Raw genomic sequence first — 24,528 nt, 5'->3', positions numbered from 1 at the left:
TACACCCTTGTTTAAAAAAAGGGTGTAAAGCAACAACAGACTTTTGAACTTTGGTGGTGGAGAAACTGCAAGAATCAATAAGTTAAGACATTATTGTCAATCATGTAGAAAATGGTAATTTGTAAAGAAAACCACAAGGGACAACTGTGTTAACTAATTTGCTGGTGTTTTTGAAGAGACCTTTGAGGAGGACAATGCTGTTGTCTCCAACAGATAACAGGAAGGGTTGTTGAGGGTAATGCTGTTGATATGATGTGCATGGATTTGCAAAAGGCAAAAGGATACAGAACCACACCGTTTTAGGGCAATACTGTAAATGCAATAATATGGACATTAGCAAATGGATACGCATCGTTTCCATCACCAGAAACAAAGCCATGGCTGGAGGAATGTTTGTACTGGGATTCCTCCGAGGTTAGTTTTGCAATTCTGTTTTTTCCGATGTATATTAGTAACCCTGATGTACGGGGCACAATTGCAAAGTCTACAGATGATGTAAAAATCTTGTGCACTGTGGGTAGAATTGTTTAGAATTTATAAAGGTTATGGGTAAGTTGTTGGAATGGCTGGACAGGTAGATGGAGTTCAATCGGGAGAAATGTGAAGTGATTGTATTAAAGAACATGCAGAGATAATACAAAACAAAGGGTACAAACTCTAAAGAGTTACAGGAGCAGCTGTACAGTGACATACTAGCTGTATAGAATCAGAGAATGCATACAGACTGAAGAAGGCCATTCGACCCATCATGTCTGCACCAACTCTTACCGAGGCTTACTTTGCAACCCCGTGTCTTTACTCTGCTAATCCCCTAAACTAAATATCTTGGGACACAAAAGGGCAATTTATCATCGCCAATTCACCTGACCTGCACATTCTTGGAGTGTGGGAGGAAGCCAGAGCACCTGAAGGAAACCCATGCAGACGTGGGGAGAACGTGCAAACTCCACACAGACAGTGACCCAAACCCGGGTCCCTGGCACTGTGAGGCAGCAGTGCTAACCTGTGCATACTTCATTAAAGGTGACACTAACAACTCTGTTATTGTGTGAACTGTATTGCTCTCACTTGATCAAACTGCCTCTTTTACCATTTAATTCATATTGCCTTTCCATATTCTTCCCACCAAAATGAATATTTCACATTGTTCTGTATTCAGTTTCAACTGCCCATTTTCCTGTCTGTCTGTACGGAGTCTGCACATTCTCCCCGTGTCTGAGTGGGTTTCCTCCCACAGTCTGAAAGGCTTGCTGGTTAGATGAATTTAGCATTGGCCATGCTAAATTCTCCCTCAGTGTACTCAAACAGAGGCCAGAGTCTGGCACCTAGGGGATTTTTACAGTAACTTCGGTGTTAATGTAAGCCTACTTTTGATGCCAATAAATAAACTTAAATTTAAACTATGTCCCGCTGAGTACCAATTACTCCTATTAGAGTGTTGAGGAAAATATCTGGTGTGTCCAGATCGTGAATAAATATTGAAAAGAGCAAATGCTTTAAAACAGTGCCTTGATATCTTTCCCAAGCACCTGACAGCACAGAGGGAGAACTTCCTTCATCTGCTTACCTGAAGGATCTCACCTCTAAAAGTACAGCACCCCCTCGGTACTGCTGTGGTGTTCAGCCTAGATCCCGTGCTCACATTGAGTGAGACTTGAAGTCACAACTACTGGATAATGATGTGCCGTTGAGTTGTGGATCTCAGTGGTAGGGATGACTTGTGCTGGGGTGACTGGAGCAGAAGGATCCTATTGTGGGGCCTGATAATACAGGTAGTTCCCCGTGCTGCGGTGTGTTGAGCTGTCCAGTACTTGGTTACACGAGTACTGAGGGCTGCCATTGTTGAGGCCTACGCAGACGAGGAGCCTGCTGGTGCTGAGAAATCTCTATGTCGTGGACTTTCACATCATGTCCAATATACAAAAATGGTGCCCTGGCCTTTGCTAAAATGCCACAAAATCTCCCCTTTGTGTTTCATACAGATGACCCAGATCAGCAGAAACTACTTGAAGAACTGAAGGATTACAAGTTTGTATTCCCACAGGTGTTAGTAGGGAAACGGAAACAGAACATAACCCTACTGCCACAGGTAATTAATCTGACGCGGTTCCGACAGGCTGATCGTAACAACCCAAAGTGCGTCTCCATCCCTGTATACTGTAATGATCAAAATCATTCCAGTTTATCCTGGGTGTGAATTGTTTGAGTAACATTGTGCTAATAATCCAGAAAAAAATCCCAATATGGGAATTGCAAAGTGGGAAATCTGTTTTTTAAAAACTGTAGTAGGTTTGGCTCAGAACGATTTGAAGCGTGGAAGATACTGAATGTTTTTAAGAGGAATAGTGCTGAGGGGGGAGTGTTGTATTTCCATGTACCCAGATGGTGTGTCCAGTTCAGAGAAATGATCCATTTTTGAACCTGAATACAGAAATTGTGTGATGGAATTTGCACTTTGGGACTCAGATAAGAGGCAATCAGTGCAATTTTACCCCCTCATCATGCCTGTTTTTCAGCAAATTAAGGTTGTAAAAGTGGGATTGAGCCGACTCACGGGAATATTACCCATTTTCACACCCATTCCCATTGTCCCTGCAGATTAGAGGATAGATACTGGCACTCCAGTATTCAAAAAGGGAGGTAGAGAGCAAACAGGGAATGATACACCAGTGAGCTTAACATCGATAGTGGAGAAAATTCTCAAATCCATTATCAAGGACTTTATAGCAGAGCGTTTAGAAAGCAGTGACAGGATCAGATAGAGTCAGCATGGATTTGTGAGTGGAAAATCATATCTCACAAATTTGATTGAGTTTTTTGAAGAGGTAACAAAGAAGGTAGATGAGGGCAGTGCAGTTGATGTTGTCTACATGGACTTTAGCAATGCCTTTGACAAGGTACCGCATGGTAGGTTGTTGCATAAGGTGAAATCTCAGATTCAGAGTGAGGTAGCTAAATGGATACAAAATTGACTTCTTGACAGAAGCCAGAGGTTGGTTGGAGAGGGTTGTTTTTCAAACTGGAGCCTGTAACCAGCGGTGTGCCTCAGGGATCGGTGCTGGGTCAACTGTTATTTGTCATTTATATTAATGATTTGGATGAGAATATAGGAGGCATGGTGAGTAAGTTTGCAGATGACCCAGGATTGGTGGAGAAGGTTATATCAGATTGCAACAGAATCTTGATCAATTGGGCCAATGGACTGATGAATGGCAGGTGGAGCTGAATTTAGACAAATGCGAGGTAATGCATTTTGGTAGATTGAACCAGGACAAGACTTACTCAGCTAATGGTAGGGCATTGAGGAGAGTTCAATAGCTCCTTGAAAGTGGAGTCACAGGTGGACAGAGTGGTGAAGAAGGCATTTGGCATGCTTGGTTTCATTGGTCAGAACAGTGAGTACAGGAATTGGGATGTCTTGTTGAAGTTGTTCAAGACATTGGTAAGGCCACGCTTGGAGTGCTGTGTACAGTTCTGGTCACTCTATTATAGAAATATATTATTAAACTAGAAATAATGCAGAAGAGATTTACTAGGATGTTACTAGGATTGATGGTTTGAGTTATAAGGAGAGGCTTGACAGACTGGAACTTATTTCTCTGGAACATAGGAGGCTGAGGGGTGATCTTATAGAGTTCTATAAAATAATGAGGGGCATAGATCAACTAGATAGTCAATATCTTTTCCCAAAGATGGGAAAGTCTAAAACTAGAGGGCATAGGTTTAAGGTCAGCGGGGAGAGATACAAAAGTGTCCAGAGGGGCAATTTCTTTACACAGATGGCGGTGAATGTCTGGAACAAGCTGTCAGAGGTAGTAGTAGAGGCGGGTACAATTTTGTCTTTTAAGAAATCTTTTGGACAGTTACCTGGGTAAGATGGGTATCGAGGAATTTGGGGCAAATGCAGACAATTGGGGCTAGCTTAGGGATTTTTAAAAAAATGGGTGGCATGGATAAGTTAGGCCAAAGTGCCTGTTTCCATGCTGTAAGCCTCTATGACTGTCAGTCCTGCACAAGAGATTATCGTGCAAGTTTAAAGCACACGGGATTGAAGCAAGTATATTGGAATAGATAGAAAACTGGTTGGCAGAGGGAAAACAAAGAATAGGAGTTAATGAGTGCTTTTCATATTGGCAGGCAGTAACTAATGTGATGCTACAGGGATCAGTGCTGGGACCCCAGCTGTTCACAACAATAATTAATGATTTCGATGAGGGAACAAAATGTAACATCTCAAAGTTTGCAGATGATGCCAAGTTGGGTAGGAGGGTGAACTGTGATGAGGATGCAGAAATTCTTCAGAATGATCTGGACAGGTTGGGTAAGTGGGTAAATCAATGGCAGATACAGTATAATTTGGATAACTGTGAAGCTATCCACTTTGGAAGCAAAAACAAGAAAGTAGATTAGTACCTGAATGGCTGTAAATTGGGAGAGGAGGGTGTGCAGTGGGACCTGGGTGTCCTTGTGCACCAGTCACTGAAGGTAAGCATGCAGGTGCAACAGGCAGTGAAGGCAAATGGCACGTTGGCTTTCATTGCGAGAGGTTTTGAGTACAGGAGCAGGGATGTGTTGTTACAATTATACAGGGCCTTGGTGAGGCCATACCTCGAGTATTGTGTGCAGTTTTGGTCTCTTAGATCATAGACCCCTACAGTGCAGAAAGAGGCCCTTTAGCCAATCGTGTCTGCACCGAACACAGTCCCACCCAGGCCCGACCCCCATATATTATACCCGCTAATCTCTCTAACCCACGCATCCCTAGACACTGAGGGGCAATTTCTTAGCATGGCCAATCAACCGCACCCACACATCTTTGAACTGTGGGAGGAAACCTACGCAGACATGGGGAGAATGTGCAAACTCCACACAGACAGTGACCCGAGCCGGGAATCGAACCCAGGACCCTGGAGCTGTGAAGCAGCTGTGCTAACCACTGTGTTACCGTGCCGCCTGTTCCTGTACACCCAGATCCCTTTGCCTATCAATATTCTTAAGGGTTCTTCCATTTACTGTATATTTCCTATCTGTATTAGACCTTCCAAAATGCATTATCTCACATTTATCTAGATTAAACTCCATCTGCCATCTCTCCGCCCAAGTCTCCAACTGATCTGTGTCCTGCTGTATCCTCTGATGGCCCTCATTGCTATCCACAAATCCACCAACTTTTGTGTCGTCCACAAACTTACTAATCAAACCAGTTACATTTTCCTCCAAATAATTTATATATATTACAAACAGCAAAGGTTTCAGCACTGATTCCTGATGAATGCCACTAGCTGTCTATTAAGAAGCGCACCCTTCCACTGCTACCCTCTGTCTTTTTTGACCGAGCCAGTTTTGTATCCACCTTGCCAGCTCACCTCTGATCCCATGCGACTTCACCTTCTGTACCAGTCTGCCATGAGGGACCTTGTCAAAGGCCTTACTGAAGTCATGTAGACAACAGCCACTGCCCTACCCTCATCAATCATCTTCATCAGTTCCTTGAAAAATTCAATTAAGTTTGTGAGACATGACCTCCCCTTCACAAAACCATTGTGTTGCCGCTCACTAATACGTCCACTTATTTTCAAGTGGGAATAAATCTTGTCTTGAAGAATCCTTTCCAATAATTTCCCAACCACTGATGTAAGACTTATCGGCCTATAATTACCTGGTTTATTCTTGCTACTTTTCTTAAACAAAGGAACAACATTGACTAGTCTCCAATCCTCTGGGACCTCCTGTAGCCAGTGAGGATACAAAATTTCTCTTAAGGCATCAGCAATTTCCTCCCTTGTCTCTCTCAGTTTTCTGAGGTATATCCAATCAGGCCCTGGGGACTCGTCTGCCTTAACTTTTCTCAAGAACCCCAATACTCCTCCTTTTTGATCTGAACAAGGCTCAAACACATCCTTTCCCAGACTCAACATCCACCAAGTCCTTCTCTTTGGTGAATACTGATGCAAAGTACTCATTTAATACCTCACCCATTTTCTCTGGATCCACCCATAGATTTACTCCCTTGTCCTTAAATGGGCCAAACCTTTCCCTGGCTATCCACTTGCTCTTTACATATGTATAAAAAAACCTTGTGATTTTCCTTAATCCTGCTGGCTAATGCTTTCTCGTGGCCCCTTTTTGCCCTCCTTACTCCTTGCTTAAGTTTCTTTCTGCTTTCTTTGTATTCCACACTTGCTTTGTGTGTCCCCAGCCTCCTCGCTTTGAAAATGCTTCCTTTTTCTCTTTGACTAGGCTCACGACGTCTCTCGTTATCCAAGATCCAAGGTTCCCAAAACTTGCCATACTTATCCTTCGTCCTTACAGGAATGTGCTGGTCCTGGATCCCTATCAACTTAAACTTGAAAACCTCCCACATGCCAGATGCTGATTTGCCCTCAAACGTCGGTCCCCAATTTCCATTCTTCAGTTCCTGTCTAATATTGTTGTAATTAGCCTTCCCCCAGTTTAGCACCTTAACTTGAGGACTACACTTATCTTTATCCATCAGTACCTTAAAGCTTACTGAATTGTGGTCACTGTTCCCAAACTACTCCCCCACTGAAACATCGACCACCTGACCAGGTCTGGTATGGCCCCTTCCCTATTTGGCTATCTACACACTGTTTCAAGCCCTCCTGGATACTCCTTACAAAAGGCTTGAGTGTTTTGATATTCCCAGTAGAGGTGCACTGAGAACCCTCTCCCATGGACATCCACATGCAGGATTCCTCCAGCGAAGTCAGAAATGGTCATCCCTGTTGGAGGCTAATCAGAGACAATTTGGTCATAGCTGTGGGGATGCTACAACATTTATTAGTGGCTATGACTGTGCAGTCAAACTCAGTGCTCATATATAAAAAGTGCAAGTGAAACTTCACAGTGCCTAATTCACGAGCTAACTGGAATGTTCTTCACCCATGCCGTCAGACCCACTTTCCCGCGTCTGGCACCCCGCAGTTGGAGTTGCCTTGCGACAATGCCCTCCGTGCCCTTTGCTGCTGCATGTGGAGGTTTCCTGTATGGGTTGCTGCACATCTTCCATTACAGTGCCCTCGCCTGTTGCCTGGATACACCTTGGTGCACCTTGTTGCTGTCCAGTGTCAGAAGTCCCCAGTGGAGATGCCTCTAAGGAGGGATCTTCCCCCAGTACATTGGGAACCTGGGCTGGAAACTTGTGCATGCAGCACAACTGTAAATTCTACCTCTTCATGGGTTCCCAAGAAACCTGCCCCTTTTTGCAGTCTTGTGGAGTCCATGGATTAGGTATAAATTTATTGTTTTAAGCTGCACTCCCTTTTGTGTGACATCAAAAACCTTTTATTGATGTTTAGTTTGCACTTCAGTCCCACACTCCTGATCCAGGTACCTGGCATGGGCGGTCGGCAGAGGTTGTGTGGGGCGGGGGGGGTGGGGGGGGGTGGCGTGTGGGCCTGTCCACACTTGCCAGAAAAAGGTCCAGGCAGCTGTCGGGGGTGGGGGGGAATTGGGTGTCATCCGACCCAACTGTCTGACCCTCTATCACAGCTGCATTCATGAACAGTTATCCCTGGAGAGGGATCATGCAGAATCCACGGGCACTGTTTACTCCCTTGTGTTTATTGCACGCTGCAGGGGCTGGGGTCTATTATAGGCCCTCTTAATCACATTTTGATTTGACATTTTAAGTTTGCCTTACGCTTATTTTTTGTTTTGGGCGGTTGCCCCTCTTTATAAGGGCCTGCCCCTTTTACTTTGTCCCTCATTTTATTTGATTTACTTTACGCAAGACAGGCAATTGCTGATCTGCCTGAATGCTTTGGGACACTTCTCAACAGCCATTCAGTCGGTACAGTGTGGCCACAGAGTCATAGAGGTTTACGGCATGGAAACAGGCCCTCGGCCCAACTTGTCCAACCTGTCTTTGTTTTTCTAAATCCCTAAGCTAACCAATTGCCTGCATTTGGCTCATATCCCTCTATACCCATCGTACCCATGTAACTATCTAAATGCTTTTTAAAAGATAAAATCGTACCTGCCTTTACTACTACCTCTGGCAGCTTGTTCCAGACACTCACCACCCTCTGTGTGAAAAATTTGCCCCTCTGGACACTTTTGTAGCTCTCCCCTCTCACCTTAAATCTATGCCCTCTAGTTTTAGACTCCCCTACCTTTGGGAAAATATATTGACGGTCTACCTTGTCTATGTCCCTCATTATTTTATAGATCTCTATAAGGTCACCCCTCAGTCTCCTACGCTCTCGAGAAAAAAGTCCCAGTCTATTCAGCCTGTCCTTTTAACTCAAACCATCAGAGGGCATCCTGAATCTCTAAGATTTTGGAAGACCACAACTAGTGCATCCACTAGTCCTGAAATCAATTCATTCCCATCCCAAGGAAGCAGGCCACCAGGTCCATGAGGGCTGGTCAGCTATTGATCCCAGTCCATTTCTCTTGGTTGTGATTGCATTAAGCTCCTCCCTTCCTGTTGTCCAGTGGTTTCTAACATTCTTGCGTTTTTTTTCCTGTGAAGACCGATACAAAATACTTGTTCAAAACTCCTTGTTTTCTATTTCTTATTCACCAGTCTGACCCTCAAAGGGACCAACTTCCACTTTAGCAACTCTTTTTTATGTTTTGTAGGAGCTCTGAAATGTCTGTTTTTATATTTCTTGCTAGTCTGCTCTCATACTCTAAAACTCCCCTTTTGTTTTGTAATCATCATTTTCTGGTTTCTAAAATTTTCCCAACCTCCTGCCTTGTCATCCATTTTCAAAACATTTTCTTATAGGAGCTGTTCCGACCAAATGTTTTCTTGTGGGGTCTATTTTCTTGATGGTTGAAGTTGTACAAGATATTGGTAAGGCCACACTTGAAATACTGTGTGCAATTCTGGTCATCCAATTATAGAAAGGATATTATTAAACTAGAAAGAGTGCAGAAAATATATACTAGGATGCTACCGAGACTTGATGGATTGAGTTATAAGGAGAGACGGGAAGGACTGGGATTTTTTCTCTGGAGCGTAGAAGGCTGGGAGGTGACCATTTAGGGGTCTATAAAATAATGAGGGACACAGATCAGCTTGATAGTCAATATCTTTTCCCAAAGGTAGAGGAGTCTAAAACTAGAGGGCATAGGTTTAAGGTAAGAAGGGAGAGATACAAAAGTGTCCAGAAGGGCAATTTTTTTCAGACAGAGGGTGGTGAGTGTCTGGAACAAGCTGCCAGAGATAGTACATAAGAACATAAGAAATAGGAGCAGGAGTGGGCCATCTAGCCCTTCGAGCCTGCCCCGCCATTCAACAAGATCATGGCTGATCTGAAGTGGATCAGTTCCACTTTCCCATTCTCTCCCCATAACGCTTAATTCCCTTGTCTATCAGAAATCTATCTACCCGTGACTTAAATATATTCAGCGAGGTAGCCTCCACCACTTCAATGGGCAGAGAATTCGAGAGAGTCACCACCATTTCAGTTCCTCCTCAACTCCGATCTAAACTGCACCCACCCCCCCACCGACTTATTTTGAGGCTGTGCCGTCCAGTTCTGCTATCCTTTCTAAGCGGGAAGAATCTCTTTACCTCTACCCTATCTAGCCCCTTCATTATCTTATATGTCTCTATAAGTTTCCCCCTCATCCTTTTAAACTCCAATGAGTACAGACCCAGTCTATTCAATCCCTCCTCATAGGCTAGCCCCCTCATCTCCAGTATCAGCCTAGTGAACCTTCTCTGCACTCCCTCCAAGGCCAATCTATGCTTTTGCAAGTGCGGCGACCAAAACTGCACACAGTACTCCAGTTGTGGCCTCACCAGTACCCTCTACAGTTGCAGCAAGACCTCCCTACTTTTATATTCTATCCCCCTCGCTATAAAGGCCAACATTCCATTCGCCTTCTTGATCACCTGCTGCACCTGCAGACTGGGTTTTTGCGATTCGTGCACAAGGACCCCCAGATCCCTCTGCACCGTAGCATGCTGCAGTTTTTCGTCCTTGAAATAATAATCCCTCCTACTATTATTTCTACCAAAGTGGATAACCTCACATTTGCTAACATTATACTCCATCTGCCAGCTCCTCGCCCACTCACTCAGCCTATCCAGATCCCTCTGCAGATTTTCTGCACCTTCCACGCAATTTGCTTTTCCACTCATCTTCGTGTCATCAGCAAATTTCATTACCCCATACTCAGCGCCCTCCTCCAGATCATCTATATAAATGGTAAAACAGTTGAGGCCCCAGCACCGAACCCTGCGGCACTCCACTAGTCACCAACTGCCAACCAGAATAGCACCCATTGATTCCAACTCTCTGCTTCCTATTAGACAACCAATCCTCTATCCATGCTAACACCATACCCCCAACTCCGTGCACCCTAACCTTTTGCAGCAACCTTTTGTAAGGCACCTTATCAAACGCCTTCTGGAAACCTAAAAACAGCACATCCACTGGTTCCCCTCTATCTACCGCACTAGTCACATTCTCATAGAAATCCAATAAATTTGTTAAACATGACTTCCCTTTCACGAATCCGTGCTGCGTCTGCTCGATCAAACCATTCCTTTCTAGGTGCCTCGCTATTTCTTCTTTGAGGATGGATTCTAGCATTTTTCCAACTACGGACGTTAAACTAACCGGCCTATAATTCACTGCCTTTTGTCTGCTACCTTTTTTAAACAGCGGCGTGACATTAGCCGTTTTCCAATCTTCCGGCACTTCTCTAGAATCCAACGAATTTTGATAAATAATTACTAAGGCATCCGCTATCATCTCTGCCATTTCTTTCAGAACCCTGGGATGCATTTCATCCGGTCCCGGGGACTTGTCTACCTTCATAGCAGTAGAGACAGGTACAATTTTGTCTTTTAAAAAGCTTTGCGACAGTTACATGGGTAAGATGGTTATAGAGGGATATGGGCCAAATGCAGGCAATTGGGATTAGCTGGGGTTTTAAAAAAGAGTGTGGCATAGACAAGTTGGGCCTAAGGGCTTGTTTCCATGCTGTAAACCTCTATGACTCTATGACCCTCATGGCAGGCTGGAACAAAAAGTGGGATCAAGGGTGAAGGCAAAGAAGACAAATGATATGTTGGCTTTCATCATGAGAGGATTTGAGAATAGGGATAGGGATGTTTTGCTGCAATTGTATAGGACATTGGTGAGGCCACACCTGGAGTATTGTGTGCAGTTTTGGTGTCCTTATCTGAAGAAGGATATCCTTGCTATAGAAGAAATACCGCAAAGGTTTACCAGGCTGATTGCTGGGATGGTAGGTCTGTCATATGAGGAGAGACTAAGTCGGTTAGGATTATATTCACTGGAGTTTAGAAGAGTGAGAGGGAATCTCATCGAAACTTATCAAATTCTAACAGGGTTAGACAGGGTAGATTCAGAAAGACTGTTCCCAATGCTGGGGGAGTCCAGAACTCGGGGTCATAGTCTGAGAATAAAGGGTAAACCGTTTACAACTAAGGTGAGGAGACATTTCTTCACCCAGAGGGTGGTGAATGCATGGAATTCACTACCACAGAATGTAGTTGAGGCCAAAATGTTGTCTGATTTCAAGAAGAAATTAACAATAACTCTTAGGGCTCATGGGACCGGGGATATGGGAGGAACGGGGATCAGAATATTGAATTTGATGATCAGCCATGATCAAGATGAATGCCCGAGCAGGCTCAAAGGGCCAAATGGCCTACTCCTGCTTCTAGTTTTATGTTTCTAACGAGCTAGGTGGATTCAGAACAGGCTTGGCCATAGAAGACTGAGAGTAGTGATGGAAGGGGATTTTTCTCAATGGAGATCTATAACTAGTGGTGTTCCACAAGGATTAGTGCTGGGACCTCTGCTGTTTGTAATATATATATATAAATGACTTGGAAGAAAATGTAGCTGGTTTGATGAGCAAGTTTGTGGATGATACTAAGATTGGTGGAGTTGTGGATCGTGATGAATATTGTCAGAGAATATAGCAGGATATAGATAGGCTGGAAAATTGGGTGGAGAAATGGGAGAAGGAATTTAATTTTGAAAAACGCGAAGTGGTGCATTTTGGTAGATCCAATTCAGGTGGAGCTACAAAATAAATGGCAGAATCATCAGGAGGTAAGACATACAAAGAGACCTGAGAGCACAGGTCCACAGATCCTTAAAAGTGGCAGCTCAGGTGGAAAAGGTGGTGAAGAAAGCATATGGCGTGCTAGCTTTCATCGGACGGGGCATCGAGTTTAAAAGTTGGTAAATTATGTCACAGTTATTATAAAATGTTGGTAAGGCCACATTTGGAATATTGTAGTCAATTCTGGTCACCGCACTAAGAAGGACGTGGAGGCTGACCAGGATGTTGCCTGGTATGGAGGGTATTAGCTATGAGGGAGAATGAATAAACTGGAATTGTTCTCCCTGGAGGAATAGAGGTTGAGGGGCAACCTGATAGAAGTTTATAAAATTATGAGAGGCATAGAAAAGGTGAAGAGTTGAAAGCTTTTTCCCAGGGAAGAAATGACAATTGCAAGGGAGCACAAGGGGGAAAAGGTTCATTGGAGGTGTCTGGGGTAAGTTTTTTACACAGAGGGTGGTGGGGTCCTGGAATGCGCTGCCAAGTGAGATGGTTAAGGCAGACATGTTAGCAACATTTAATGCTTATCTGGGTAGGCACATGGACAGGTGGGGAATAGAGGGATACAGCTGGTTGGTCTAGATAGAACAGTGTGATCAGTGCAGGCTTGGAGGGGCCGAAGGGACTGTTTCTGTTCTGTACTGTTCTTTTTTCTATTCTTTCTTGATTTAATGCTCTGTCCTCCAGTGGAACTACTATTAAAGGGCCAATATTTTCTTTCCCTTCCTATTTCTTACCTTGGCCCAGGCTGATTCTACATCTGGCCGAGACCATTTCTCCCTGCTGCACTGGTCACATTGTTTTGGGGTCCCAACGCCATCTCCACACGTATTGTTTTGAACAGAGATGCACCATCTCCTCCTTTTTTCCAATCTTCCCAAAATCTTAAATACCCTTGAATATTAGGTTCCCTGCCCTCGTCACTTTGCAGTCAATGTTCTGCAGTGACCAAAGCAGGAATCAAACCCAGGTCTCTGGCGCTGTGAGGTAGCAGTGCTAACCACTGTGCCACCTAATCTCAAGTAAAAGATAGAACAGTGCTATAGAATAGTACTGCAGATAAAATAGTTCTATGAGTTTATCTATCTTGTTATGGATGTTGCCATTTTTCCTCACTCTGACTCTGTTTGCTGTTGCTCATTCTGTTTGTATGCTCCGTTCTTTTATCACAATGTCATTCTCATTATCCATATCATTATCCTGCACTATTTATTGTCTAGCCCCTTCTTATTAACTTTCTAATTCTGTGCCCACATGAACCTGTTTACTGTCCCCCTGTTCTGGTCGTGTGGTGGGAGGGAGAAAGGACGTTATGGGAAGTAAGAGTTGAGATGGGATATAGAACTGAGATTTGGATTGGAGCTAAGATGTGGAGGTACTGGCGTTGGACTGGGGTGGACACGTATGTAGTCTCACGACACCAGGTTAAAGTCCAACTTGTTTATTTGGTAGCACGAGCTTTCGGAGTGCTGCTTCTTCATCAGGTCATCACCTGTTAGACTTTGACTTCGTGTTATGAGATTTAGATTTGGATTGAATTAAAAGCCAAGGAGTGACACATAAGCAAAACTGAGATGAAAACGGGAAAAAGAATGCAAGAGAGTGATGGAATGAGTGAAAGACTCAGCAAGAGAGCAAATAAGACTGAGAGAGTATAAGAGAGCATGAGAGAGAAAGAGATAATAAAACAAGATGGAAGATATGAGTGTGTGACTGGTGCTACAGTATTCATGTGGCTGTATCCTATTATTTCCGGGTTACTGATTAACCATTAAGATTTGGAAGGCATTATCCAAAATGGTGGTGGAAACAAGCCTTTAAAAAGGAATTGGAGAAATACTTGATAAATAATTGCTGGAAAGGTGTTAATTATTTATTTATGGGACGATAGAGTGGATATCACTGGCAAGGCCCATCCCTAATTGCTTTTGAGCAGAGAGCTGAGTGGGTAAAGAAAACTCAGTGCCATCCCAAAGGATTGTTCCAAATGAACGTCACTGCTGTGAGACTGGAAATAGAGAAATCAACCAGGCGAGTGCTGGAGTTCACCCACCTCACCCGCAGCTGGGATTCTCCAGTCCCACTGCTGTGATTGGAGCACTGGCTAATCACCAAATTCTCCATTCTCACTGTCAGCGGTACGACTCAGCGAGTACCAGACCAGGTAATGCCAGCAAGTTAAGTGGGACTCAGTAGAATGACATTGGAAAGGGCTGCCGCAGACTCAATGGATAGGATTCTGCACTGTACCATTCTATCACGCAATGCTTAGTACAGGAGATAACTGCTATGTCTACAGAATTTGTTACTGTCCTAAGTTGGAGGAATCCATGTATACATACGAGCATTTATACTCTCCAAACAAATTACTGCCTTGTGAGTAATATAAAGTAAAAGTAAAGTTTATTAGTCACAAGTAAGGCTTACATTAACACTGCAATGAAGTTACTGTGAAATTCCTCTAGTCGCCTGTTTGGATCAAGGTATCGAACCAGCACATCTTTCAGAATGTGAGAGGAAACTGGAGCACCCGGAGGACACCCAAGCAGACCATGGTGGGCGGCATGGTAGCACAGTGGTTTGCACTGCTACTTCACAGCTCCAGGGACCGGAATTCAAATCCCGGCTCGGGTCACTGTCTGTGTGGAGTTTGCACATTTTTACTGTGTCTGCATGGGTTTCTTCTGGGTGCTCTGGTTTTCTCTCAGATTCCAAAGATTTGCGGGTTAGGTTAATTGGGCATGCTAGATTGCCCCTTAGTGTCCTGGGATGTGTAGGTTAGAGGGATTAGCGGGTAAATATGTAGGGATCTGGGAATAGGGCCTGGGTGGAATTGTGGTCGGTGCAGACTTGTTGGGCCGAATGGCCTCTTTCTGCACCGTAGGGTTTCTATGATTCAGACTCAGGGAGATCATGTCGACTCCACACAGACAGTGACCCAATTGAAGCCAGGCCCCTGGCACTGTGAGGCAGCAGTGCTCACCACTGTGCTACCTTGCTGCCCCATAATGTGCGGGCTTCAGTGAATAAATCATGTCTCATAGTGAGTAATTCTTTGTACCTTTGCAGACGGACTATCCAGAACACATTAGCATTTCTACGGTAATCGAGGAAGAGAACATAATATTGGACCTCCGCAGAGATCTGTAAGTAAATCTCACTTTGTATGAAAGAGAACTAGGTATCAATTCTCATGATGCCTTGTGGATGGATTTCATTCAGTAGTTTCTGTTTCATATTCAATATAGGTATCCTGTACAAATGATCAGAAAGTTAGAGTTTTGCTTTGTACCTAACACTCTTTAAACTCCATACTGTAGCTATCCTAGCCTGCCTCCCACCATTCTGCCCTTTGGCCTGAGCTGGCTGTAATGTAGAGCCACCCAGTCATTCCCACTCTCCTGTTCATTCCTCATAGTTTAAAGTTTATTTATTAGTCACGGGTCCAATCGCAATGAAGTTACTATGAAATCCCCTTGTCGCCAGACTCCGGTGCCTGTTTGGTTACACAAAGAACATAGAACATAGAACACTACAGCACAAACAGGCCCTTCGGCCCACGAGTTGCGCCGATCACATCAACACCTATCTATAACCCCCAATCCCATAAAACCCCATACACTCATCCAGAAGTCTTTTAAAAGACCCCAGCGAGTTCGCCTCCACCACCACTGATGGCAGCCGATTCCACTCACTCACCACCCTCTGAGTGAAAAACTTACCCCTAATGTCACTTCTGTACTTTCCTCCCCGCACCTTAAATCTGTGTCCTCTCGTAGCGACCATTTCAACCCAGGGAAATAGCCTCTGAGAATCCACCCTATCTATTCCTCTCAACATTTTATAAACTTCTATCAGGTCGCCTCTCAACCTTCGTCTCTCCAGGGAAAAGAGACCCAGCTCCCTCAACCTAACTTCATAAGGCATGCCTCCCAGTCCAGGCAACATCCTTGTAAATCTCCTCTGTACCTTTCAATAGCTTCTACGTCTTTCCTATAGTGAGGCGACCAGAACTGCGCACAGTACTCCAAATGAGGCCTGACAAGGGTCTTATAAAGTTGCAGCATTACCTCCCGACTCCTAAACTCAATCCCTCGATTAATGAAGGCCAGTACACCATACGCATTCTTGACCACCTCTTCCACCTGCGAGGCCGATTTAAGAGTCCTGTGGACCCGGACCCCAAGATCCTTCTGCTCTTCAACACTACTAAGACTCCTGCCCTTGATAGTGTACTCGTTCATCCCGTTGGTTCTGCCAAAATGGACGACTACGCATTTATCCGCGTTGAAGTCCATCTGCCACTTCTCCGCCCAGTCCTGCATCCTATTTATGTCCTGCTGCAACTTTTGACACCCTTCCAGACCATCCACAACACCACCGACCTTCGTGTCATCAGCAAACTTACTTACCCATCCCTCCACTTCCTCATCCAGGTCATTTGTGAAAATGACAAACAGCAAGGGTCCTAGAACAGATCCCTGGGGCACTCCACTGGTGACTGACCTCCATTCAGAAAAAGACCCATCCACAACCACTCTCTGCCTTCTGCAGGCAAGCCAGTTCTGGATCCACAAGGCCAAAGGCCCTTGGATCCCATGCCCTCTCACCTTCTCAAGAAGTCTTGCATGGGGGACCTTATCAAACGCCTTGCTGAAGTCCATGTATACCACGTCCACGGCACTTCCTTCGTCAATGTGTTCAGTCACATTTTCGAAGAACTCAACTAGGCTCGTAAGGCACGACCTGCCCTTGACAAATCCATGCTGACTATTCCTGATCATCTCAAACCTCTCCAAATGCTCGTAGATCTTGTCCCTCAGAAGCCTCTCCATCAGCTTACCAACCACTGAGGTCAGACTCACCGGTCGGTAATTTCATGGGCTATCTCTGTTCCCTTTCTTGAAAATACGAACTACATCCGCAATCCTCCAATCTTCCGGAACCTCTCCCGTCTCCATTGACGACGCAAAGATCATCGCCAGGGGCTCTGCAATCACTTCCCTCGCCTCCCACAGTATCCTGGGGTATATCCCATCTGGTCCCGGCGACTTATCTATCTTGATAGAATTCAAAAGTTCTAACACATGCTCCACCTTAATATCCACAAACTCAATCTTTTCCATCTGCTGCAAATCCGTAGCAAAATCTCCCAGATCAGTTTCCACCGTGAATACTGAGGCAAAGTACTCATTGAACACCTCTGCCATTTCTTCTGGTTCCACACAGACCTTTCCCCCTTCACCTTTTATAGGTCCTATCCCTTCTCTTCTCATCCTTTTACCTTTCACATATTTATAGAAGGCCTTGGGATTCTCCTTAATCTTACCCTTTGGCCTTGTGGATCCAGAACTGGCTTGCCTGCAGAAGGCAGAGAGTGGTTGTGGATGGGGCTTTTTCTGAATGGAGGTCAGTCACCAGCGGAGTGCCTCAAGGATCTGTTCTGGGACCCTTGTTGTTTGTCATTTTCATAAATGACCTGGATGAGGAAGTGGAGGGATGGGTAAGTAAGTTCGCTGATGACACTAAGGTCGGTGGTGTTGTGGATGGTCTGGAAGGATGGCAAAAGTTGCAGCAGGACATAGATAGGATGCAGGACTGGGCGGAGAAGTGGCAGATGGACTTCAACGCGGATAAATGTGTAGTCGTCCATTTTGGCAGAACCAACGGGATGAACGAGTACACTATCAAGGGCAGAAGTCTGAGTAGTGTTGAAGAGCAGAAGGATCTTGGGGTCCGGGTCCACAGGACTCTTAAATCGGCCTCGCAGGTGGAGGCGGCGGTCAAGAAGGTGTATGGTGTACTGGCCTTCATAAATCGAGGGATTGAGTTTAGGAGTCGGGAGGTAATGCTGCAACTTTATAAGACCCTTGTCAGGCCTCATTTGGAGTACTGTGCGCAGTTCTGGTCGCCTCACTATAGGAAAGACGTAGAAGCTATTGAAAGGGTACAGAGGAGATTTACAAGGATGTTGCCTGGACTGGGAGGCATGCCTTATGAAGTTAGGTTGAGGGAGCTGGGACTCTTTTCCCTGGAGAGACGAAGGTTGAGAGGCGACCTGATAGAAGTTTACAAAATGTTGAGAGGAATAGATAGGGTGGACTCTCAGAGGCTATTTCCCCGGGTTGAAATGGTCGCTACGAGAGGACACAGATTTAAGGTGCGGGGAGGGAGGTTCAGAAGTGATGTTAGGGGTAAGTTTTTCACTCAGAGGGTGGTGAGTGAATGGAATCGGCTGCCGTCAGTGGTGGTGGAGGCGAACTCGCTGGGGTCTTTTAAAAGACTCCTGGATGAGTATATGGGGTTTCATGAGATTGAGGGTTATAGATAGGTCTGTAGGTTGGTAGGTGATGATGTGATCGGCGCAACTTGTGGGCCGAAGGGCCTGTTTGTGCTGTAGTGTTCTATGTTCTATGTACCCGCCAAGGTCTTCTCATGACCCCTTCTGGCTCTCCTAATTTCCCTTTTAAGCTCCTTTCTACAGTCCTTATACTCCTCAAGATCCTTAACCTCTCCTAGTTCCCTGAACCTTTTGTACACCTTCCCTTTCCTCCTGACTAGGTTCAACACAGCCTTCGTGCACCACGGTTCCCGCGACCTACCAAAACCCCCTTGTCTCATCGGAACGTTGTCATGCATAGCTCCAGACAAACGTTCCTTGAATATCCGCCACCTTCCTTCGGTACTTTTCCCTAAGAACGCCTCCTTCCAGTTTATTTGTCCAAGTAACTTCCTGACTTCTTCGTATCTTCCCTTACTCCAGACAAACACCTTCCTAGCCTGCCTGATCCTATCTCGTTCCAATGCAATTGTGAAGGAGATAGAATTATGGTCACCATTCCCAAGATGCTCTCCTACCGAGAGATCCGTCACCTGTCCTGGTTCATTCGCCAGTACCAGGTCAAGTACAGCCTCTCCCCTCGTAGGCTTATCCACATACTGTGTCAGGAAACCTTCCTGAACACACCTAACAAACTCCTCCCCATCCAAACCCCTGACCCTAGGGATACTCCAGTCGATGTTTGGGAAATTGAAATCTCCCATCACGACAACTCTGTTATTAATACATCTCTCCAGAATCTGTTCCCCTATCTGCACTTCAACTTCCCTGTCACTTCCCTGTTCCCCACTTCCCTAATAATTCCCCAAATTATTATTCCCCCTGGGATTTAAGTGCCACCCATCCTTGCTGTACAGGTCCCACCTACCCCTAAAGAGGTCCCAGTGATCTAGGAACTGAAATCCCTGCCCTCTACACCAGTCCCTCAGCCACGCATTCAGCCTCCACCTCATTCCATTCCTGCCCTCATTCTCCCGTGGCACAGGCAGCAATCCTGAGATTACTACCTTCGCTTTTCTCTTCCTCAGCTGCCTACCCAGTTCTCTATAGTCCCTTTTCACGAGTGCCTCCCTCTTCTTGCCTACGTCAGTAGTACCTATATGTACTACAACCTCTGGTTCCTCACCCTGTCCTTTCAGGATGTCTGGGACACGCCCAGAGACATCCCGAATCCCGTCTAATTTATAGTAGGTGAAAAAAAAACTTGACCCGAGTGCCCTCGCAACTACTTCCGGGGTCAAACCGGGGTCAAACTTAAAGCAAGCAAAAAAAACCCACTAAACTCACTGAAACAAAGTTAGTTTTTTAAAGTCGCTGTACTCACCCACAAGCTCTCCACTCGCAAATCGCAGCCTCTCTTCAGTGCTCCCACGGAACAATGAGGTGGATTTAACATGATCAATCCACCTAACTAGCACGTCTTTTGGACTGTGGGAGGAAACAGGAGCACCCAGAGGAAACCCATGCAGACACTAGGAGAACTCTGCGCAGACAGGGACCCAAGCTGGGAATCGAACCTAGAGCCCTGACACTGTGAGGCAGCAATGCTAACTGTGCCACCATGCCAACTCCTGTTCTCTCTTCAAGCACTTATACAATTATTTTCTAAGTAACAATTGGATTTGCTTGCTCCACCTTTCTGGAATACCTTCCAGGACTCATTTACTCCTTTTTTGTAAAAGTAAAGTTTTAAAAAAATTTATCCTGGTTCTTCTGTCGTCAACTCATTCACTTCAAATCTGCATCTTTGGTTGCTAACTCCTTTTGTTAAATTAGCTGATGAGATATGGACATGTGTGGTATTGCTCACTGTTGCATAAGAACATAAGAAATAGGAGCAGGAGTAGGCCATCTAGCCCTTCGAGCCTGCCCCTCCATTCAATAAGATCAAGGCTGACCTGAAGTGGATCAGTTCCACTTTCCCGCTTTCTCCCCATAACCCCTAATTCCCTTGTCTGTCAAAAACCTATCTACCCGTGACTTAAATGTATTTAGCGAGGCAGCCTCCACCACTTCAACGGGCAGAGAATTCTAGAGATTCACCACCCTTTGAGTGAAGAAGTTCCTCCTCAGCTCCGTTCTAAACTGTGCCCCCCCCTTATCTTGAGGCTGTGCCCTCTAGTCCTGCTATCCTTTCTAAGCGGGAAGAATCTCTCTACCTCTACCCTATCCATCCCTTTCGTTATCTTATACGTCTCTATAAGATCCCCCCTCATCCTTCTAAACTCCAACGAGTACAGACCCAGTCTATTTAGTCTCTCTTCATAGTCCAACCCCCTCATCTCTGGTATCAGCCTAGTGAACCTCCTCTGCACTCCCTCCAAGGCCAAAATATCCTTGCGCAAGTGCGGCGACCAAAACTGCACACAGTACTCCAGCTGCGGCCTCACCAGTACCCTGTACAGTTGCCTGTCCTGGATTTTTCCTGAGGTGTTGGTGATCTTTCTGAACTGCAGCAGTCTTTGTGATGTTGGAATAGTTCTCAGAAACCATTTTTAAACAGAACAAACTACAGCTGAAAACAGTCCCTTCAGCCTACCAAGTCTATGCCAACACATGATGCCTTTCCTTGTGATCCTTGTCCCTCTATTCCCTCAAACTACGGGAGGAACTTTCCCATCCTGCCTGCCACAGGAATGCAAAGATCCGTTGACCTCAGTCAGTATTTTCCCATTTTAGGGCAAGCGTGGCCGGAAAATCCCACCCGACATCTCTTACCCTGAGGTAGGCTTGGGCCTCAACCAATAATTGGTTACCATAGCTACCTGTTGTCTGCAGCTGAATTCCCTTAGGCAAAGTCCCATTCAGTCTTACCAGTCAAGGTTAACATTCATGTAATCTCTTTACTCGGTGGCCTAAGAAACACATATTAATACCATTCTCTCACAGCAGTTTAAAAGTTTGTGTTAATGATCAAATGTCAGGAAAAAAATATGCTTAATATTCTGAAAGATAAAACATTTGTGTTCCAAATTCCATTTCCAGTTTTTCTAACATAGTTATTACTGAATTACTTAATCTTTTATTATCTCACAATTAAGACAATTTTCGTAACTAAAACTGGATGGCTTCCAGTAACACTAGATAAAAGCAAATTACTGCGGATGCTGGAATCTGGGACAAAAAGAGAAAATGCTGGCAAATCTCAGTAGGTCTGACAGCCTCTGTAAGAAGAGCTGATGTTTCGAGTCCAGATGACCCTGGGTCCAGTAACACTGGTTTTCTTTTTATTAAAGTGACATTATCAATTGTTGAGGCCACAGTTGAAGTGCTGTGTGCAGTTCTGGTCACCACACTGTTGGAGGGATGTGATTGCACTGGAGGGGGTGCAGAGAAGATTTACCAGGATGATGCCTGGGAAGAAACAATTAAATTATAAAGAGAGGTTGGATAGTCTTGGGTTGTTTTCTCTGGAGCAGAGAAGACTGAGGGGTGACCTGATTGAGGTGTTCAAGATTATGAGGGGCATGGACAGAGCGGATAAATGGCAGCTCTTCCGTTTCGGGTCAGTTACAAGGCGACACAAGTTAAAAGTGAGGGGTGGGAGATTTAGAGCGAATTTAAGGAAAACCTTTTTATCCAGAGGGTAGCGACGATCTGGAATGCGCTGCTTGGGAGAGTGGTGGAGGCTTCACATCCTTTAAAAAGTACCTGGATGAGTACTTGGCACGCCATAAAATTCAAGGCTATGTGCCAAGTGCTGGCAAGTGGGATTAGCTGGGCAGGGCAGTGCAGACTTGATGGGCCAAAGGGCCTCTTCTGCACTGTAATATTCTGTGATTCTGTGACTTCCATCGGTTTCAGGTAAGAGCATAGTCATTCAAATTTCAAAATGCAAGCTGCAAAATGGTCATAACACTTCGTGATTTTGAAATTACCAACAACAGAAAATAAGTGTGGCTATCATTTTGTAATTTCCATTTGTAGCAGGTTGCGTTGGATGCAGGCAACTACAGAGATTTATCGAATCGCTGTTAACTCTATAAAGACTGAGGCAAAGCCCATGCAGCAGTTGATGTCACAAATTAAACACGTGACTAACTCTTAAAGTAACAGCACAACAACAACCCCAAACATATAACTTCCCTCTCCCTTTACTTCTAAGGTCCCACAACAACAAATAACCAAAATCATCAATATATATATACAAGGGCTGGTAATGAATTATCAGACAGTAATAATACAGTTAATAGGAAAGGTCTTTTTCTGACTGGATGCCTACACACTTCAAGGACTTGGTTGTTCTCGAACTTTGGTCAATTTTGATCGAGTGTGTGGATGAGGGAAGTGCATTTAATGTTGTTTATTGGATTTTAGCAAAGCTTTTGACAAGGTCACATATGGGAGACTGACTGAGAAGGTTAAAGCACATGGAATTCAAGGATACAAGGCAAGATGATCCAAAACTGGCTCGGTAATAGACCTCAAAGGGTAGAAGGATGTTTGAGTATCCGGAGGCCAGTGTCCAGTGGTGTAATAATTGAAATCATAGAAACACTACAGTGTAGAAGGAGGCCATTTGGCCCATTGCATCTGCACTGACCACAACCCCACCCAGGCCCTATCCTTGTACCTCCACATATTTACCCTGCTAATCTCTCTAACCAACACATCCTGGGACTCTAAGGGACAACTTAGCATGGCCAATCAACCTAACTCGCACATATTTGGACTGTGGGAGGAAACCGGAGTACCTGAAGGAAACCCATGCTGACACGGGGAGAATTTGCAATCTCTACACAGACAGTGACCCAAGCAGGAATTGAACACAGGTACTTAGCACTGTGAGGAGTGCAGTGCTAACCACTGTGTCACTGTGCTGTCCACAAAGTTCAGTGCTGTTATATCCAAAAATGATGTGGAGATGCCGGTGTTGGACTGGGGTAAACACAGTAAGAAGTCTCACAACGCCAGGTTAAAGTCCAACAGGTTTATTTGGTAATAAATGCCACTAGCTTTCGGAACACTGTTGCTTCGTCAGGTGAACTCTGCACTCATCTGATGAAGGAGCAGCGTTCCGAAAGCTATTGGCGATTACTACCAATTAAACCTGTTTAATCTGATGTGTGAGACTTCTTACTGTGTATATCCAAAAATGACATAGATGATAATGTGCGGGAAATGATAACCAAGTTTGCAGAAGACACTGACATTGGTAGGGTCGCTAAAGTGAAGAAGAAGGTCATAGGTTAGAGGAAGCTGTAGATTGGTTGGTCAGATGGGCAGGGCAATGGCAGATTGTGTTTAACCCTAATAAGTGCAAGGTGATGCACTTTGGAAGAAGAAACAAGACGAGGGAGTATTTATTGAATGGCAGGACACTGGGAAGCTCAGAGGAACAGATGGATCTTGGACTAATTAGTTGTAGCTCCCTGAAGACAGCAGAGCAAGTGACTCGGCTAGGTCAGAAGGTATGTGGTATACTTGCTTTTATCACTCATTGTATAGAGTATAACAGCAAGGTGGTAATGTTGGAGTCGGACAGAATGTTTTTCAGGCCACAGCTGATATGAGTACTGGTCACCTCACTATAGGAAGGCTCTGATAGCACTTGAAGGGTACAGAGGAGATTCACCAGGATGTTGCCTGGAATGGAGCATCTGAGCTATAAGGAGCAACTGGAAAGGTTTGGCTAGTTTTCTTTAGAACAGAGAAGGATGAGGGGGGGATATGATTGAGGTGTGTAAGATTATGAGGGGTATGGACAGGGTGAGTAAGGAACAGCAGTTTCCCTTAGTTGAGGGATCAATCATGAGGGAACAGGGTTTTAGGATGAGGGGCAGGAGATTCAGAGCAAATTTGAGAAATACTTTCTTTCTCTCAGATGGTGGTGGCAATCTGGAATGCACTGCCTGGGAAGGTAGTAGGGGCCGGAAACCTTCTACCCATTAAAAAGTGTTTGGATAAGCACTTGTTACATCATAACATTCAAGGCTATGGGACAAGTATTGGAAAATGGGATTAGCACACTTTGGAACATATTTTCTCGTATGTCAAAGGGTGAATAAAGCATGCAAGACTAAATCCCAACTGATTTGATTTTGATTTGATTAACTATTGATATATGTATTAGCATACAGTGAAAAGTGTTGTTTCTTGTGAGC

At 44.8% G+C, this 24,528-nt stretch overlaps 1 protein-coding gene across 1 annotated transcript in view; it reads left to right on the top strand.

Annotated features, from left to right (window-relative positions):
- The window catches only part of LOC145348451 (zinc metalloproteinase-disintegrin-like protein H4 subunit A), a 123,735-nt gene that overhangs the window by 20,671 nt on the left and 78,536 nt on the right, over positions 1-24,528 (top strand). The window contains exons 2-3 of the mRNA XM_080196647.1: positions 1,983-2,089; positions 15,154-15,230. The gene's annotated coding sequence lies outside the window, so the exon portion shown is untranslated. The remainder of the gene's footprint in view (positions 1-1,982; positions 2,090-15,153; positions 15,231-24,528) is intronic.

The sequence above is a fragment of the Carcharhinus amblyrhynchos genome, chromosome 1, assembly GCF_965287045.1.
Source record: "Carcharhinus amblyrhynchos chromosome 1, sCarAmb.v2.hapA, whole genome shotgun sequence".
In the NCBI taxonomy this organism is placed as follows: Eukaryota; Metazoa; Chordata; class Chondrichthyes; order Carcharhiniformes; family Carcharhinidae; genus Carcharhinus; species Carcharhinus amblyrhynchos.
This window is presented reverse-complemented; position numbering and strand designations above follow the sequence as displayed.